This window comes from Pavona decussata, unplaced genomic scaffold (genome assembly GCF_977016875.1).
Source record: "Pavona decussata unplaced genomic scaffold, jaPavDecu1.1 SCAFFOLD_386, whole genome shotgun sequence".
Lineage (NCBI taxonomy): Eukaryota > Metazoa > Cnidaria > Anthozoa > Scleractinia > Agariciidae > Pavona > Pavona decussata.
This window is the reverse complement of record NW_028145758.1, coordinates 715,606-734,753: the sequence shown is the minus strand read 5'-3', so window position 1 is coordinate 734,753 and position 19,148 is coordinate 715,606. Positions and strand designations below refer to the sequence as shown.

Genomic DNA, 19,148 nt, shown 5'->3' with positions numbered 1-19,148 from the left:
TATACGATCTATGAACAACCGGGCCCAGGTGTGTAATTGGATACCAAATGCTGGAGGTCACCGTACGATTGACAAGCACTCCTCGGGAGGGTGGTGAGGTGGGAATGGGGGTAAGGGGTGAGGTGAGTTGAGATGAGATATAACTTTTAGTATCTATTAAACGACGATATCATGAAGTTCCTAGTATAACTGCCTCATGCTGCAGAAATCGCTAGCGCTCCGCCTGTATGTATCACCATGACCCGAATAGCAGGTTTAACTCAAAAATAATTCAACAGCATTCAGTTTTATTAAGCAGATTTATTTATCAGTTATCAATCTAAAGCGTAACACAGCGTCAGCTCAACAATCTAACAATTTTCTAAAAGAACACGCCGATATTTCTTGCAACGGGACTACAAGACCATTTCAGATCTCCAGCTCAAGGCCCTTGCGACATCTACGGAACTTAAAGAGGCACCTTACTTTGGTAATGCTCGTTGCCAAACAGAGTGCCAACCTCCTTTTGCATCCCTAAATGAAAAACAGAAAAGAAGTAAAATTGTAATTGAGTCTGTAAGGATAGAAAAAAGGCTTTGTTGTAGGTACAAGGGTAAATAGATATGGATAACTCGTGATAAACTAACGCGGTATTTCAGTGCCTCGCTTGGACAATCATTTAGCACGGTAAAGGAAAGAAAATGTTAACAGACTAATAAACAAGAAAAACTGCTAGGGAATGTATGCAGATTAGAATATGTACAGTAACCAAAATAATTATACTAGGTAAAATGAATTATTACAGAAACCAATAAAGGACGAATGAATGAATGAATGAATGAAGGAAGGAAGGAATGAATGAATGAATGAATGAATGAATGAATGAATGAATGAATGAATGAAAGAAACGAGGAACGACGATCGAATAAATTACCTTATTTTTACACGGTCAACTTATCAGTTCTTTATTTAGACTAACATGAACTGCTTTTCTTTTTTCTATCGGAAAACAGCTATTTTTATACCTGAAGATTAAAATTATTATATGAATGGTGAAATGTGAGACTTGACGGGAAGTTTTTTCCAAAGAATTGTCCCAGCGAAACTGAATCTTTCCTTCATGAAATTCCGAGCAAGGTAACAGGCAAGGTGGCTAGGGTAACAAGTTTACCACTAATATCTCTTAGAAAGTAACTGGAGACATAGCTACGGTTAGTAAATTTGAAACAAAGATAGTCAGATGCCAAACAGTCGAGTGACTTCTAGAACCATTGCGGCATTATCAATCTTCTCAGGAGTTGTCAAGTTTGTTCCAGCCAAGTGGATTATCTCTTGTTGCAAATACAAACTGCTAGTGAAATGTATTTATGAATTCCATGTCAGTGTTAAAAGTTGTTAACTTAAAAGTTGCAGAGAGAACAACTTACAAAAAAGCAAAGCTTGAACTGGATCCAAACCATCATCATCAATAACGGGTTCCAGTGAAATACCCGTTCAAACCTACTATTTCAAGGTTCTACTAACTTAACTATATATGTAACAGTCTATTAATCTGTACTTGTGCACATAGCAGCATAGCAGGTCGAGGCAGCTAGAGAGAGAGAGAGAGAGAGAGAGAGAGAGAGAGAGAGAGAGAGAGAGAGAGAGAGAGAGAGAGAGAGAGAGAGAGAGAGAGAGAGAGAGAGAGAGAGAGAGAGAGAGAGAGAGAGAGAGAGAGAGAGAGAGAGAGAGAGAGAGAGACACATAAAAACTGGTACGTACTCTTTTCGCACGCGCATCATGAACATTTTCGTCGATGCTGTCGTCATCATTCTCGAGATCAGCAGGATCGTTTAGCTGAACATCTCTCTCTTCGTTCTCTTCGTTACTCATTTCTTCAAATAAAGGCTTTGCGTACACCATGGTCGCCAGAAGGACGAAGGCTAATGCGAATATCAGTCTCATGGTTTCTTGTCAGCAATTTCTTTCTTTTCAGCCGAGCTCCGAAACAAGACGTAACTATATCCACCACGAGTGAATCAGCTTTCAAACGCCAAACGCTTGCTGCTCTTTTATAGAAATTCGTAAAGCAGATGGCCCTCGATCGTTGGATAACAAGTCCAATACACCTGATTATGGGAAAACTTGATAGCAAACAGCTCAAGGAAAGTATATTTGAAGTTTAGAGTCTGTTTTAACAGCTTTTTCGTATCCTGCTAACGTCGAAAACGGTTAAAGAAACCCGTTTTACTATAACACGGCGAATAGATGAAATGAGATTGAACATTTTTAAATTGTATGTAAAGACAGAATTATACTGAATAATCTATTAACCTTATAAAAAGGTAATCCTCCTTACAAATCAACTACTTTTTTATTTTTCTTTCTAGTTTATTATGTTAGCTTCAATGAGTTTTCTTTTACTTCGCAAATATATATCACGATTATATTGTGAGATATTCCATTTACTTGACAAACGTTAAATTTTAATTTGCTTTTTGAGTTTGTGATTTTTTTCGAATTAAAAAATCTAATATCGTTTTTCGAGTGTTGTGAGCAGGTGAGTTCATGCCATTTCCATGTGTTTGAAAGCAATCGAATGAAGGAAAACCCAACACGAGTTTTTAGCCTTTGGGATCCTGACCTTGAGAAAAAAATTGCAAAATATGAAAATCGAATTGATTTGGGACGGTCTAGACCTTCAAGCTTCGACTGCGCGGTAAACTCGGAAATTCAGTTTCTTGAAACACTAATGAAATATTTAAATAGCCAGTTCTAATAGCCTTAATTCGATATAGGGCCTTTGAGGATCTGTGATATAACATAGAGGCTCTACGTATACATCCATTAGACTGGTTAAACCCTTAAAGGTACACTTTAGTCTTAAATAAAGTCACGTTACGTTGTGAACGGTCCAGCATTTTGTGTTTGAACGGTTAACGGTAATTATCGCCATCTGCGCTTGTTTGGGAAAAACGAAGGAGTTCAAAATAGTGAGGCTGGTTTATGAACAGGGAACTCAACGAGAATATTGAAGCGAAATAATTAAAATGTTGATTCCTATATTCTTACATTGGGACATTTTTATGTCCTTTTAACGGAGAAATTTGTGTAACATAAAACAGTTCAATTCTTTAGCTTAAAATGTGAAAATTGCTGAATATTTTAGGAAGCAGAGTGCTAATCCCCAAATTTACAAATTGCTGTAGGCTTAAATTGCGAAAATACAGCCTGTCCTTTTTTTCCATTCTTTAAATGATATATTTGCCCATTTTTCTTTTGTCAACCAAGCCAAACTTTCATTTGACCTTGTTGTAAATGAAAACTTTGTTTTTCATCTCAATTGAATCCGAAATTCTGAGGCAGGGAATGTTTTTTCCAAAAGATGTTCAACCGAAACTCATCCGCCATTCCAATATTGACTGGTGCGCCTGTGTGAAGCAATGAAAGCCTTTTGGATCGAAGCTCAAGACAGTACTTACTATACAATTTACTATTTCAATCCACTAAAGGAGTTTTCTTAAATATCTGACTTTCAACAATGGTGATACATCGAAATAAATTACACTTATCTACGAACTACGATCATACTACTAAAAGAACACAGTATTGATACCGCCAGAAGCATTCTGGCAAAGTCCCCCACACAGTGTTGATCCCCGGAAAACCCCAGGGGGAGTGGATAATATTAAAGATATTTTATATTTGATATCCAGTGTAGATCGACTCGAAATCGAACCTCCTTGTTCTTCTTAACTTAACGTAGTCAGTTTTCGTCCATTTTGCAATTAAAACAGCCATGGAGGCTGGAGCTGGTTACATGGCATGTTTTATTTAAACAAAGTGACGTTATCGGAAAGGGCGAGCATTTCGCGTTTGAACAGTCTAAATTCCCTCGTTATTTTATGGCCTTTTAAAAGGTAAATTTGTGTAAACTGAAACAGCCTTCTTTAGCTGAAAATTTATATAGCATAAACTTCCAGGGAAGGATATGTAATCGCTTGATCTGCTGATGCTGGCTAGCCTTTTTTTGCACTATTAATGACGTATTTGCCCCGCGAAAGGACAGATCTACTAATAGGAAGCCTAGTAAGGTGTCTACGCCAAGCCTGGTTGATTGGTTGAGATTGAGAGAGAATCAAATAGTCTGAAACGCCACATTTTCAGGGGAATCCAACGACAACGCCACAAAAGAATAGCTTTAATGAGCAAAAATAATCGCTCTGGACGGGCGTTTTACATTTTGGTACATTTCTTTGCTGTCCTCTGCAAAACAACAACGTGAAATGACAAAATTCTAAGTTTTTTGGAGAGCGTGAGCAGACGACGGTGAATTTGTCATTTTATTTCTTAACTTGTACGCCACTTCTACCAATTTGGTTCCAGGATATTTTGCTGTTTCTGTAGAAGTTGAGCGAGTTAAAATATTCGCGAATTAGCACAAATAAAATAAAGTTATTTTTCCAGATGATGTTTTCGTTGCCATTGCCGTTGTCGCTGCTTAAGCTCCCTAATATTCTCGTGGGACACCCCTGAAAATGTGGCGTCTCAGACTATTTGCCATCCAATCTCTTTAAACGTTCTGAGATTCATACAACAGAACCAGGCTTTGCGTAGACACCTTAAAGGGCTTCCTATATCTATCCTTTCGGAGGGGCAAATAGGTCTTTACGAGAGCGAAAAAGGCCAGCTAATATCAGCAGCTCGTAAATTCAATAATTGCGTTCCCTGGAAGTTTGCTATATACAATTTCAGTTAAGAAATGCGATCAGATCAGGCTGTTTTAGATTACAGCAAATTTACCTTTTAAGGGGCCATAAAATGACCAGGAAATTTGAATTGTTTAAACGTCACTTTATTTTCTTTATGTGTCAGATCGGTGAAGAAAGATGAAGTCTTTCTCTATAGCATTGCAGCTTTAATATTAAAACACGAAGGGATACCTTCTGATGTTTTAATATAGCTTTTAAAATTTTTAATATTAAGCCCATGTAGAAAGGTAATTTATTTGTAGAAAACCGTGTCACAAGTAGAACTAGTGAAGATAACTGAACCATACGGAAATATGGGAAGGGACAGACCGACGGAAAGAGGAGTGAACATAAGGCCGAAACCACTAAGGCCAATGAGAGACAAACCGAATAATCAGACAAATACCCCATATATACCAGCCAAAATGAACAAACCACACAACCGAAAGCCAACTCAGCCCCATAACCGAACGATCAGCATAAAGAAATAAATTGCACGGTTGAAATTTGTTTGAAAATGGGCTGTTAAATGTGTACATCTTTAAAAAATATTTATCAAATTTTTCAGTCCTTTGTCCATATAGATATTGGATGCGACCGCACGACCGAAGGAACAGCACCAAACGTGAATTTCACGGTTGTTTTTCGAATTGAGGACTTCTTCGTAATGTTTTCATACAGCTTTTAAATGGTTGAATTTTATTCTTTATAACATGTTTATTCCCATGGATAGCAAGAAGAACTGGGAAAGCGGAGGAACAACTGAACAAATCAGAAACGCAAACGAACGAACAAACGGACGCCCGAGCGAACGAACATCAAAAACGGGCGAACGGACGGCCCGAATGACCGAGTTGGCGAAAAAAAAGTCCACCGGGATTACATTGCCTTCCCTGGAAGTTTATGCTATATAAATTTTCAGCTAAAGAAGGCAAACAGATCATGCTGTTTTAGATTACACAAATTTACCTTTTGAAGGGCCATAAAATACCGTGGGAATTTAGCAGACTGCTCAAACAAGAAATGCTAGCCCTTTTTGATAACGTCACTTTATTTAAAAACATGCCATGTCTACCACCTCTAGCTGGGATTGTAGAATCGATGAAAACTGCCCACGTTAAGTTAAAATTGACAAACAAAGTCAAATGGTTATTATTTTACTCTACTTTGCATTAAGGGGGAGGCATTATGAGGGTTTAATGTAAGAAAACTGCATGTATAATAACGAAGAATATATCATATTAGAAAAAAATATGAAAGTGAGAAGTGATCATTGCAGTGAATTTTCCAATTTATGCAATTGGAAATTAGAAGCCTAAAAAAATTCAGGCTTCAACGGGATTCGAACCCGTGACCTCCGCGTTACTGGTGCGATGCTCTACCAACTGAGCTAAGAAACCACACATTGGAAGCAAGGTCAATTGTGGGTTCCCATTTTCCCGTGAGAAGAGTGAAATGATGTAAAGTGTATGACTTTGTCAGAATGCTTATGGCGGTATCAATATTGTGATCTTTTAGAAGTATCACCGTAGTCCGTAGTTTAGTGTAATTTATTTCAAAGTATGACTGTTGTTGTAAAACAGATATTAAAAAAAAAAAAACAAAAAAAAAAAGAAAAAACCCTCAGAGAGTACAAAGGATTGAAATAATAAATCGTATTGCAAGGAAAGATATTACCTGCCTGAGAATTTGGGATTCAATTGTGACGAAAAAAAGCGTTTTCATTTACAAAAAGGTCGAATGAAAGTTTGACATAGCTAAAAAGCGAAAAAGGAAGGGCAAGGACATCATTAAAAGGGTAAAAAAAAAACATCAGCTTGTATCTTTGGAAAGCCTACGCAAGTTCGTAAATTCGGGAATTACCATTCCGCGTCCTAAAATGTTCGACAAATTATAAATTTTGAGCTGAAGAATTGAACTGTTTTAGGTTACATAAATTTCCCCGTTAAAAGGACATAAAATAGTCCCGATGTAGGAATTTAGGAACCAACATTTTAATTATTTCGATTTAATATTCTCGTTGAGTTTCCTGTTCATAAACCAGCCTGACTATTTTGCATTCCCTCATTTTTCCCAAACAACTGCAAATGGCGATAATTACCGTTAACCACTCAAACACAAAATGCTGGACCGTTCACAACGTAACGTGACTTTATTTAAGGCTACAGTGTACCTTTAAGGGTTCAACCAGTTTAATGGATGTATACGTAGCGCCTCTATGTTATATCACAGATCCTCAAAAGCCCTATATCGAATTAAGGCTTATAGAACAGGCTATTTAAATATTTCATTGGTGTTTCAAGAAATTGAATTCCCGAGTTTACCGCGCAGTCAAAGCTTGAAGGTCTAGACCGTCCCAAATCAATTCGATTTTCATATTTTGGAATTTTTTCTCGAGGTCAGGATCCCAAAGGCTAAAAACTCGTGTTGGGTTTTCCTTCATTCGATTGCTTTCAAACACATGGAAATGGCATGAACTCACCTGCTCACAACACTCGAAAAACGATATTAGATTTTTTAATTCGAAAAAAAATCACAAACTCACAAAGCAAACTAAAATTTAACGTTTGTCACGTAAATGGAATATTTCACAATTTAATCGTGATATATATTTGCGAAGTAAAAGAAAACTCATTGACGCTATTAACATGATAAACCAGAAAGAAAAATAAGAAAGTAGTTGATTTGTAAGGCGGATACCTTTTTATAACCTTGATAGATTATTCAGTATAATGCTGTGTCTTTACATACAATTTAAAAATGTTATTTCTCATTTTATCTATTTGCCGTCTTAAAGTAAAATGGGTTTCTTTAACGCTTTTAGACGTTAGCAGGTTACGTAAAAGCTGTTAAAACAGTCTCTAAACTTCAAATATACTTTCCTTGAGCTGTTTGCCTTCAAATTTTCCCATAATCAGGTGTATTGGACTTGTTATCCAAACATGTTCATGATGCACGTGCGAAAAGAGTACGTACCAGTTTTTACGTTTCTTTCTCTCTCTTTCTCTCTCTCTCTCTCTCTCTCTCTCTCTCTCTCTCTCTCTCTCTCTCTCTCTCTCTCTCTCTCTCTCTCTCTCTCTCTCTCTCTCTCTCTCTCTCTCTCTCTCTTTTTCTCTCTATTCAGGACTAGCTGCCTTAAAACAGGCTCGTCAGTATGTTCCCCAAGACACACTTCTAACGATATACAACGCGGTTATCAAACCCCTCTTTGAATTTCCTAAAAGCAGCAGTTTTTCATTTATTGGGGCAAAGGTATGGAACACCATCCCACATCATATTAGAACTGCTCCCACTCTCTCTGCTTTTTAAAAACAAATAAATAGCCTCGCTGTCATTTAAGTTTTGTATATATATAGTCTATCAGTGTATAGTGTATTTGAACCATTGAAGAACTTGTATTACCTTTAACACGGCTTTTCTGTAAAGCAGTAGTTTTTCTTTTACTGATGTAAATTCCGTGGTTAAATAAAGGTCATTCATTCATTCATTCATTCATTCATTCATTCATTCATTCATTCATTCATTCATTCATTCATTCATTCATTCATTCATTCTCTCTTTATTTATTCTCTTTATTCTGGGACTAAACAGCACTCTCTCTCTCTCTCTCTCTCTCTCTCTCTCTCTCTCTCTCTCTCTCTCTCTCTCTCTCTCTCTCTCTCTCTCTCTCTCTCTCTCTCTCTCTCTTTCTCTCTCTCTCTCTCTCTCTCTCTCTCTCTCTAACGATAGAGAAAAGAAAAGCAGTTCAGTTTAGTCTAAATAAAGAACTGATGAGTTGACCGTGTGTTCAGCTAAACGATCCTGCTGAGCTTGAGAATGGTGACGACATCATCGACAAAAATGTTCATGATGCACGTGCGAAAAGAGTACGTACCAGTTTTTACGTTTCTTTCTCTCTCTTTCTCTCTCTCTCTCTCTCTCTCTCTCTCTCTCTCTCTCTCTCTCTCTCTCTCTCTCTCTCTCTCTCTCTAACGATAGAGAAAAGAAAAGCAGTTCAGTTTAGTCTAAATAAAGAACTGATGAGTTGACCGTGTGTAAATAAGGTAGTTTATTCGTTCGTTCGTTCGTTCGTTCTTTTGTTTATTTATTCATTCGTCATCTATTTGTTTCTGTAATAATTCATTTTACCTAGTATAATTATTTTGGTTACTGTACATATTCTAATCCGCATACATTCCCTAGCAGTTTTTCTTGTTTATTAGTCCGTTAACATTTTCTTTTCTTTTACCGTGCTAAATGATTGTCCAAGCGAGGAACTGAAATACCGCGTTAGTTTATCACGAGTTATCCATATCTATTTACCCATGTACCTACAACAAAGCCTTTTTTCTACCTGTACAGACTCAATAACGATTTCACTTCTTTTCTGTTTTTCATTTAGGGATGCAAAAGGAGGTTGGCACTCTGTTTGGCAACGAGCGTGACCAAAGTAAGGTGCTTCCCAAAGTTCCTTAGATGTAGCAAGGGCCTTGAGCTGGAGATCTGAAATGATCTTGAAGTCCTGTTGCAAGAAATATCGCCGTGTTCTTCCAGAAAATTATTAGATTGTTGAGCTGACGCTGTGTTACGCCTTAGATTCGTAACTGATAAATAAATCTGTCTAATACAACTGAATGCCGTTGAGTTATTTTTGAGTTAAACCTGCTATTCGGGTCATGGTGATACATACAGGCGGAGCGCTAGCGAAATTAAACCAGGTTTCTGCAGCATGACGCAGTTATACTAGGAACTTGATGATATCGTCGTTTTATAGATACTAAAAGTTATATCTCACCTCAACTCACCCCCTTTCCCCTTTCCCCCATTCCCACCTCACCACTCTCCCGAGGGGTGCTTGTCCATCGTACGGTGACATCCAGCATTTGGTACCCAATTACACACCTGGCCCCTGTTGTTTATAGATCGTATAATTTTATCTAGTGGATAAGGCGCTTTCCATCGTATAAAATGTATATTAAATTAGAGGACAATCTATTCGCTGGATGGTGACTTATGCACTGGACATAGAAAGTTATCCACACTCTTTGAACATCCGAGGATTGGAAGAAGACATACTAATTAACTGGAGTAAATTCCTTGTCTGAAAAAACAACACGTCAATTCCGAAAGCAACGAAGGCAATTTGACTGGACTAGGTTTGACCATGAAGTGATTCAGTTTTTATCGATGGTTTAATAATGATTCGTATTAATTTATTTCCCGTTCCTGTGCGGCGACTTTCCCGGTTCCAATGTTGGATTGCGAGGGAGAAAATTTATGATAAATCCCAGTTAAAAACCAACGGGCCATTTCCGAGTTCCCGTGTGAGCCTCATTATGAAAGCAAGGCTAAGTGCAAAAGCTTCTCATATGGGAATGCCTGCCAGTTTGCTTTCATCCAGGATAACACAACTAACATCGTGGTTTACAGGGAAATTTTAAGATGAGAAAGCTTCCAAAAGGAGAGCTGATCAGAATGTTGGTTGTGTTATTGGGACAATACTTGAGATACAATTGAACCTCGCCGGGGTTCTATCTCTTATTACTTAGCTGTTAATCGGCAAAAGAAACTCATTCTTTCTCAGGAAAATGGCGAGTCTATAACCTTGGCTGATTCACGTTTAATAATTGCCGACAAGAGCCCGAAGAAACTACTCGAACCAAATCAAACGTTTTATTAATCGAACATAATCAAACTTATGGGTTCACTTATAGGAGGGAAAAAGATCACCTCTATCTAAAAAAAGAAAATGTTTTCCAAATTGCATTCCCCTCACCCCCTCACCCCCTATTCGAGGAAAAAACGATTACCTAGACTCTTGGTATGATATACCCGAATTTCGGGTCCTCTCAACACTTGCTCTAGGTTTATTTTACTTTACAGTAACATATTGCATGTCAATGAAAACAGAAAGACAGCCTGTTACCTGGAGCCTTCGGACAAACGAGCTTTCTCTCTCAGATTTTCCACAACTTCACTTTTGCTCGTTCCTCCTGTTTGCCCATTGAAGATGCTGGTCCTCTTCAGCTTCAAGCCTGCTAGCATCCCATTTCCTAAAAATGATAACACTCTCATCAATTCATCAATGAAAATAGGTAAATCTTAAGCGCTAAATTTTCTGTGCAGAGGAAAAACAAAGTGACTCTGTTTATGAAGTGGCTTTCGTGTCTTGCATATGACAACACCTTTACAAATGTTTGGTCATGCAATTAGGCCACGGACGCCTATGATATATGGATATGTTTTACTTGAAACAAAATGAATTCATGACGAGGGTTTATCGAAAAGGTTTATTTCACCTCAGAAAGGATGGCCTAGAAATATCACAACCATGTCAGAAGCAGGAAAGGTAAAACGTTCATTGACGCGCGATTTGAATGGGAATAACTGCCTCGGTAAACGCAGTAAACGCGGGAAATCATGTTCTTTATCGTTTAGGTAGTCTAGGTACATCAAGTGCGATTTACAAGCGCTAGCTTTGTAAGGTAAAGTAAGTTTATACAATGAAAAGAAACTTTTTTTGAGCACGGTGTAAAAGGCCAGCGTGAGCTGAGTACAACAGCACTTTACCATCAGCCATGATAAATGCTGCCCCAAGTGTTAATTGTCTCCAGTCCCATCGAAGCAATACTTTAGCTCAGCAACTTTTTCACCAAACAACATGAAGGGCCCCTGCCTTTCAGCTTTTTCGAATGAAATCAACACCAAAACGGAGATTAAACCAACTTGGCGCTTAGGATAATTTGAATTGAAAGACAAGAAGATTATTTATCTTCTCCGGTTTTACACAGGTTAAATTTGAAACTAAGACGGAAAACAAAATGTCACAGAACCTTACGTGACTCCTGAACTGTAACAAAGAACTCGTTGTTTACGTTACATTTTTGCGGTCAGATCGATTGCTGTTACAAAGGCCATCCGTACGTTTTGATATGTCAAGTATATTTAGTGAAAAAGCGAAAGCGAAAGACATCTATCATTTGAAGTTAGACGGGCAGGTTTGGGTAGAAGTATGGAGATGTCGTGTACGTTGACATAAGCCCACGATAGTAGATAACAGAGTTCAAGATTCTAGTCCCGGTTGCGAGCACCGTCCTATGAAGGAAAGGACAGTGATTTCAAAGAATGCCTGAAACGGTAAAATAATCCCCAAACGCGCATAAATACATCGGAGGTGATTCAGTTTTATTCATTTTATTGAATGAAAGCTAAATTTAGCGTTATTTAAGCTTCAGAATCGACAGAAGTTTATTTCCCATACAAAATCTTATAAGGCGTTTAAATTCTCAACGGCTGCCTATATAAACAATAGCCTCCATTTGGCGCGAAAATATACTCAGATATTTGTCCGCGGACATTATCTGTTCCGAGAAGCGAACAGTTTTCCGAGAGCGAAGCTCGAGGAAAACTGTGAGCTTCGAGGAGCAGATAATGTCCAAGGACAAATATCTGAGCATATTTTTAAAGTCAAATGGAGGCTATTGTGTTTATTATCCTTCAAATATTTTTCGCAACATGCGGGAATCTCGCGGGAATCGGGGAGGCGGGATCTGCCATTCTGTCATCTGTCAATCACGTCAAAGTTTGTCAGTTCGCTTCCAAATAAAAATCTCCATGTCAGATTTCGCTTCAGGTCGAAAGCGTTTGTTTGGGAAAAAGGTAAAACATTTGAAAGGAAAGTAAACTTGTTTAATTCCGTGAAAGACAACAGCAAGATACAAGTGGCGGATAAGGTTACAGGGAATCTAACTACCTCTCGAGAACAAGCTAAAGATCACTGAAAGCGAAAAACTGTAAAGTATCGCATTCCGTAAAAAGTGTAAACTGCCGTCAACGAAACAGCCATCGCTTTGTCGTTCTCTTCCTTTATCTCGTGTTCAATTGGAGCAGCACTTTATATCGAAAATACAATTGTGGAATTTGCTGGCCGAAAACGACCTGTGAAGAAATCGAAGCTGAACCTGCAGTCGAATACGACGCCACCGGTTGTTTTTGCTGGATTCCATCAAAGCGCTTTCTTTGCTAACTTGACATTGAATGGAGCCAGCAACGAAGTCGTTCGCAATCACTGAGGATTAAACTTGTTGCTCGAGAGTAGGACAAGCTGCTTCTCTTCATAGAGAATTTCGACATCTCGGGGTATCATGGCTGGTTTTTGTTTCGTGGACGAGATTTTATGTTCGCGAGCGATCTCGACCAGGTGAGCATTGATAGCATCATTTGCCGGCTTGAACTCTGTCAGTAATGGTACTGAAATTTATGTTTTCGTTATTTAAATTCCTTATATCCAGGCCAGCACGAATTGCTCTCATTGAATCACAACTGTAATATTTGCCGTCGTGTGAGCGAGCTTCGAGCTTATTAATTAAACTCGTTTAATAGCTTGTTGATGGCTTTTTCATTTCGCCAGACTGAAAGAAAACCATAAATACTCTTAAATGAGATGGGCTAAAACTTTTCGCCTTTCATATTTTTCAGTTTTACCACATTTTTAATTCAAGGACTGTTCAAACCAAGAGAAAATGTCGCAAATACGAGCTTGAGTATTTCAACATTTCGTTTACGAACAGCTTACCGTCAAAAACGTTTAGAGCGTATGTTGTTTTCTGGTACTGGTTTATCGACCCGCAGGTTTATTTATTCTTCTGTCACAAAAGCAAACCGTTCCCCCATCTTGACATTCATTTTAATTGCAAACTTGACGCTCCTTGAAGTTTTTGAAATTGGGGAATATCACTTGGGGAATATCCTCGGATATTCCCCAGTTTTAGCTGGGGTATATTCGGTCACGTGAGGCGTTTAGACCAATCGCGCGCGAGCGAAAATATTTGATGGATTATAAAACCCAATATCGCTTGCACTCAGAGGTTATCGTCCCACTACGCGAGTTCGGGCAACTACCCTTGCAAAACAAATTTCCAGCTTTCTGTCATCTTCTGGAAGTTTCTAGAAATTTCTAGAATTTGACAGGTTTGCTCCAGATTCAAATTCCAGCTTTTTGACAGAAAATGTTTTTCCAGTTTGTGCAAATTTTGCATTCTTTCAAAAGCTGTCGATAGCTAGAGTTTGATGGAACTGCCAGTTGTTGCCAGTAATTGACAGCTTTTTCCAGTCATTATTTCTTGCAGGAAACTGGAATAAACCAGAAATAATTTTAGGTTATTTACATTTAACAAGAATAAAAGAAATGTTCAGTTTATTCCAGCTTTTTATTGTATAATGATCCCACTCTTTTCCCACTATGTATAAAAGGTTAAAAGTGAAAACTTTACAAACTGTGAATGGAGCAAATAAGTGCCTTTTCTCAGAAAGTACAGGCAATTTTAACGACAATGACCAATTTGGAGCCCTCGAAACGCACATGTGGTTTGGTTTGCCAGAAAGATAAAGAATTTATACACTCCACTGGGACAACAGTGTACTTATCATCTTCCGGCCTACAATCCTGAGGAGGTGCCGTGGCTTGTCACATACCAGGAAAGGGTTTTCAAAGTCTAAGATTATGCGTTTAATCACAGCACAAACAGCTTTGAGGCTACTTTCAAATAAAACGTATTCAACAAAGACCATGTAGTTTCCTCTATTGTCCTCTATTAGAACAGCGCATCCACAGTGTTTTTTCATTTTTTCGTAAATCCGCGAATAAATGACATGACCATTCACAATAACACGCTTGGCTTCTAGAAAAACTGGCACATTGAAATTATTTGAGTCAAGCACTAAAGATGCCTTTTCATAAATCTCATTATTCACGCTCCACTTCTTAAGAGCTCCAGCGATTTGACAGTTTACTGCTCTCTTTACATTTCGCAGGCTTCTCTCAGCAGAAAGCATTCGCTCAACAAAGCATTGTATGTTCTTGTCTGGAATTAGGTGACAGTTAGCTCGAAGGTTATTTTGTGCATACAACATCCAAATAAGTTGGCGACACTGATTTCCTGTCCCATGAACACTCTCCAGTAGTGCTCCATTTAAATCTTCAAAAGGAAAGCATGACCATGCCCAAAGAGGCCCCTATGCTTCCACATAAGTCACTAAGTGAGCTAGTAAGTAAGTAAGTAAGTAAGTAAGTAAGTAAGTAAGTGAACTTTATTTAGACAGGGTGGCCCAATCAGCTAAGGGGCTGTTATCCTGAGGGGCCCTGTATACACCTAAAATAATTATTATTATGGTATGAGAAAAAAAGTTACAATATATATGACTCAAACACTTTTGGGTTAAAATATCATAGGATAGAAAAAATAAATAAAGACATTTGCACACTAAGAAAAAAATCTATGCAAAATCGTGTTTCATCATTAGTCGCTTAAAAGCCTCCAAGGACGCTACCCGTTTGTATGTTTCAGGTAACGAATTAAATAAAATCGCTCCGGAGTATCTAAAAGTTCTCTTCCCGAGGCTAAGTTTGGGTCGTGTATTGTAACTATGGAAACTGTGGTTTCTATTAAAATAATCAGAAAGATACTGGGGCACTAAGTCATTAAGACATTTGAAGACTAAGATAGATTTGTTCCTTTTCCTGATAGTTTCTAAGTTAGGCCATCCTAGTGTCTTAAGAGCTTCGCTGGTGCTATCTCGTCTGACAATTACACGTGCAGCTCGATTTTGTAGGCGCTGTAATCTTCTCTTGCTCTCAACAGACAATTCACCCCAGGCCGTATCGGTGTAGCACAGGACTGGTAACACGAGACAGTTACCAACATTATGTACATTTAAACTGCAGTTGCTATCACCATAAAGAGCTTGGTGATTCTTGTCAAAGTTAGATAAAAGATCTCTAGCCAAAGCTAGTAAATCTGGTGTTATATTGTCTTCAAGCAGTATGTAAACACCTTCTACTAGGTAAGCAAAATGTTGTAAGTATCTTTCAGGTAAGATATCAATTAGGCATGGAACAGAATAGTAAAGCAGCCACGCTTGTAGTTCAGATGCCTTGAAATAAGCGCGGCCTGTTTCCAGTTGTCTTGGAAGTCTCTGTATAATATCTGGTGGTTTCATGTCTTTTAGTCTTTTGTCGATAGCTTTTATCTTGTGTCCAATGAACCAAGGCTTCTTAAATGTTGATGAGGCCAACCAAAGGTTAAGGAGTTGCTTCGTTACTCCCAGTAACACACCATGAATGTAGTCAGGAACTATTCCAAGCACCAGGTCAAACAAAGGTAGCTTTGCCAATGGAGTGACATCATGAAAACCTCTGACTCTATTGCGACATTCCACTTCAGTCAGGGAATCCTCTACTACACTTTCACTTGTTCGTAATGAAGCAGGAGGGTCTTTAAATGGATAGCACATGCCCTTTTCCTTGCTTAGTAGTATAACCTTCTTCTGTGCAAGTAATGCAACCATTGATACCATTATGGTGACTCATAGACATAAGATAAGCTTTTCCTTGCAAGTCGGTAGTGCCCGGTGACAGCATAAGTTTTGGATGGAACGTCTGCATGATAGAGAAACCTTTAAACTTAAGTCGGATGAGGTCATCTGTAAATACTTCGAAAAAGGTTGAAAACCTTGGTTTTCCCTTTCCTTGCCATAGTCCCCAGAGAATCAGGTTTTTCTTTGCAAACCGTTCCTCTGGAGGAAGTTCATTTACAGCAAGAAAAACAGGCCAAATATTGACCGTTGAAGATTTGTACAAAGAAATGCCATCTGTCAGTTGAAAAGTAAAGATAAGTTATCTTCACTGGCAAGAAATCCTCCGCTTTCTTTGTATTTCATGAAACTCTTCCATCAACAATGTCTCTGATACTTGTAGAGTTTGGTTTATTTTTATACTGCTGAATTTTTGCCCAAATGTCATCACGCTTCAAGAGCTTGGTCAAATGTTGCTCTAATGAAACAGTCACAAAGTACAGGTCTCTCTGCTTCTTAGCCTGATTTCGTAAACCTCCACGATAACGCAATCCTGTACATTGATTTCCTCCACTATCTGTTGTATTGCATTGATAAATGTTATCATCCTTTGGAAATACTGAAAAACATTTTCCACAATAATCATAGACATTAATAACACAATTCCCGAGTGTTTCTTTAATTTCATCTAGTGTCAGAGATTGTAGAGTGGTATCTTCTGGGGCAATTAGTTTAAGGAGATCCAAAAGGTCAACAGAAGCGGAGCCACTTAATTTAAATTTTGCAATGTATGACAAAACGAGAAGACTCAGTCTTTCTTTGTCACTAAGGACCTTGACAGAGTCAGCCAAGACTGGTTTTGATTTGTCCTGTTGTTGTTCCGAGTCAGATTCATCACTGAATTTACTATCCTCTGTTTCAGATGAGCTGTAATTAGTGCTACATGTAGTGTCATGACTACTTGATGATGAACAATCAGAGTCTGATGTGTATGATGCATCCATGCAACTAATTGGATCAAAATCTGAATAAGTGGAGTCTAGGCAATTACTAATATTCCCATTGTTTTGCCCTGAGCTTCCGGTAGGGTCATTTTGCCCTTATGTAATAGGTACAAAGTTCTCCAGTTTTTCTTCTGAAATAGCTTGAGAGAAATTATGAAAGCTCAAAGCAGAGTTCATCGGTACTCCTTCAAGATCTGGCAGCTCATTCACACTATTTGAGCAACTCCTGGAGGTTAAACTTTGTTCAGGAACAAAACAGCCATCAGCAGAGCGCTTTCTTCTCCAAAATGTTGTTCGTGAATTTAGGCTTTGTTTGTGTTCTTGTCCAAGAAGGTTTGTTTTACCATGAGTTTTAGCTAAACGTGAAATCACTCGCTGCTTCGAAGAAAGAGTATTGTTACATACATTACACTTCCAACTAAGCAATCCATTAGCTGTTGTAACGCAGCTGAAATCTGGGTGATTGACATGAATCGAGTCCACATGCTGATCAAGATTTCTCTTGGACGCGAGCGACTTGCCACAAATTCCACATTACTATTTTTACTCGTCTCCTCCAGCTCGTCCTCGCAGTCTTAAAACCAGTAGTCGATGTCGCACTGAAGGAGTCAATTCAGTTGTTCCGTTTTTCCCCCGATAAACTGAAATCACTTTCATCGCGAGTGCACGGCTTTCTCTTGGTTTTGTAATGGCCAGCAAATAAAGCTCGACTAAAGTTTGTTTCCTCGGAACACTTGTCACGAATGCACAGCGACGTTATTGCGGTTTTGAATATCGCCAGGTGTTGAATTACCTTGATATCCTTTAAATCGATCATTTTAAATACTTTTCCAATGATTGAAATACCGGAACAGCCATTCTCGATGTGTTGAGGTCACTTAGAGACAGGTCACGATGGAGTGACGAAACAAATATTGAATAGGCCTTATCACGGTTTTCGACGCCATTTTGACGGGTAGGCAAACAGGCTTGAAATAACAGTGACTGTATGGAAATCCGATGTCAGATAATTTTCATAAAACATCGCTTCCGAAAAAATCATGAATTGGAAACTTTTGGCACTAGGAAAAGGATTTTAAGAACAAAATTGGAGGGATGTAGCTGTGACAGAAAGCGTCCAGTCGTGTTTTGAACTTTCCATACATTTGTCTGTATTGCGAACCAGCCGTGAACTGCTACTAAAAATAGTTCGAGGGAAAAAACACAAGGAAATGTATGGAAAGTTCAAAACAAGACTGAACGCTTTTTGTCACAGCTACATCCCTGCAATTTTGTTCTTAAAATCCTTTTCCTAGTGCCAAAAGTTTCCAATTCATGAATTTTTGAGAAGCGATGTTTTATGAAAATTATTTGACATCGGATTTCCATACAAACACTGTTATTTCAGGCCTGTTTGCCTACCCGTCAAAATGGCGTCGAAAACCGTGATAAGGCCTATTTCCCAGCAGCTTGAGAGAGAACAAGATGTTTTTAACCGCAAAATAGCATCAGGGAATATCTCGAAAAACAGCTTGTTGTAGATCAGTGACATTTCTCGTTTCAGAGAACTATGTTGATCGCTTGAAGTTTCGAAAATTTTGCTGAAAACCGCCATGTTGTACAGAGAATCACCACACAGTGAACAGAGATCACGTGGTCAGCGGTGACCCGTTTAATTTCCACGTGACGCGTTGTGGCAACAAAAACAAACATGGCGCCCGATCAATGGCTGGTATGGAGTATGTGCTTGGAAAAGATCGAAATGAAGTATATAAATGCGAAATGTCATTTAATTTTTCGGTTGAAAACTTTGATACGGTGTTTTACCACTGAACCATGCGGATGTGAGGCAGTCTTTTTCGGGCAACGAGCAGTGTTAAACAACATCGAAATGAGAAGAATTTCACACGTTTTTGTTGCCAGCCAATCCAAAGTTGTTATTTTCATCTTACTTACACTTTGAAGGGAACCGCGGTTATTCAAGTGATGAATACCATCAAAAGTTCCGCCAAGATTTGAATTTGGAAGCGACGCCACGCTACGTGACGCGACACTTTATAACTCCTGCAGTCTGTCACTGAGTCTGTCTTTGTTTTCATCAAGGTTAACCTTCCAAGTCCTTTGT

General features: G+C 38.5%; 2 long non-coding RNA genes and 1 pseudogene across 2 annotated transcripts; 1 reads left to right on the top strand and 2 right to left on the bottom strand.

The window, feature by feature from the left end:
- Nucleotides 1–280: 280 nt before the first annotated feature.
- LOC146451487 (uncharacterized) lies at nt 281–2,014 on the bottom strand. The gene is made up of 2 exons (XR_014859976.1): nt 1,741–2,014; nt 281–513 (listed from the first exon to the last, which is right to left on the bottom strand). It is a non-coding gene; the product is annotated as an uncharacterized LOC146451487 (long non-coding RNA).
- Nucleotides 2,015–8,492: 6,478 nt separating this feature from the next.
- Nucleotides 8,493–9,323, top strand: LOC146451486 (uncharacterized). Its single transcript, XR_014859979.1, has 2 exons — nt 8,493–8,575; nt 9,091–9,323. It is a non-coding gene; the product is annotated as an uncharacterized LOC146451486 (long non-coding RNA).
- A 4,407-nt stretch (nt 9,324–13,730) lies between these two features.
- LOC146451485 (uncharacterized) lies at nt 13,731–17,583 on the bottom strand (annotated as a pseudogene).
- Between the last annotated feature and the right edge of the window lie 1,565 nt (nt 17,584–19,148).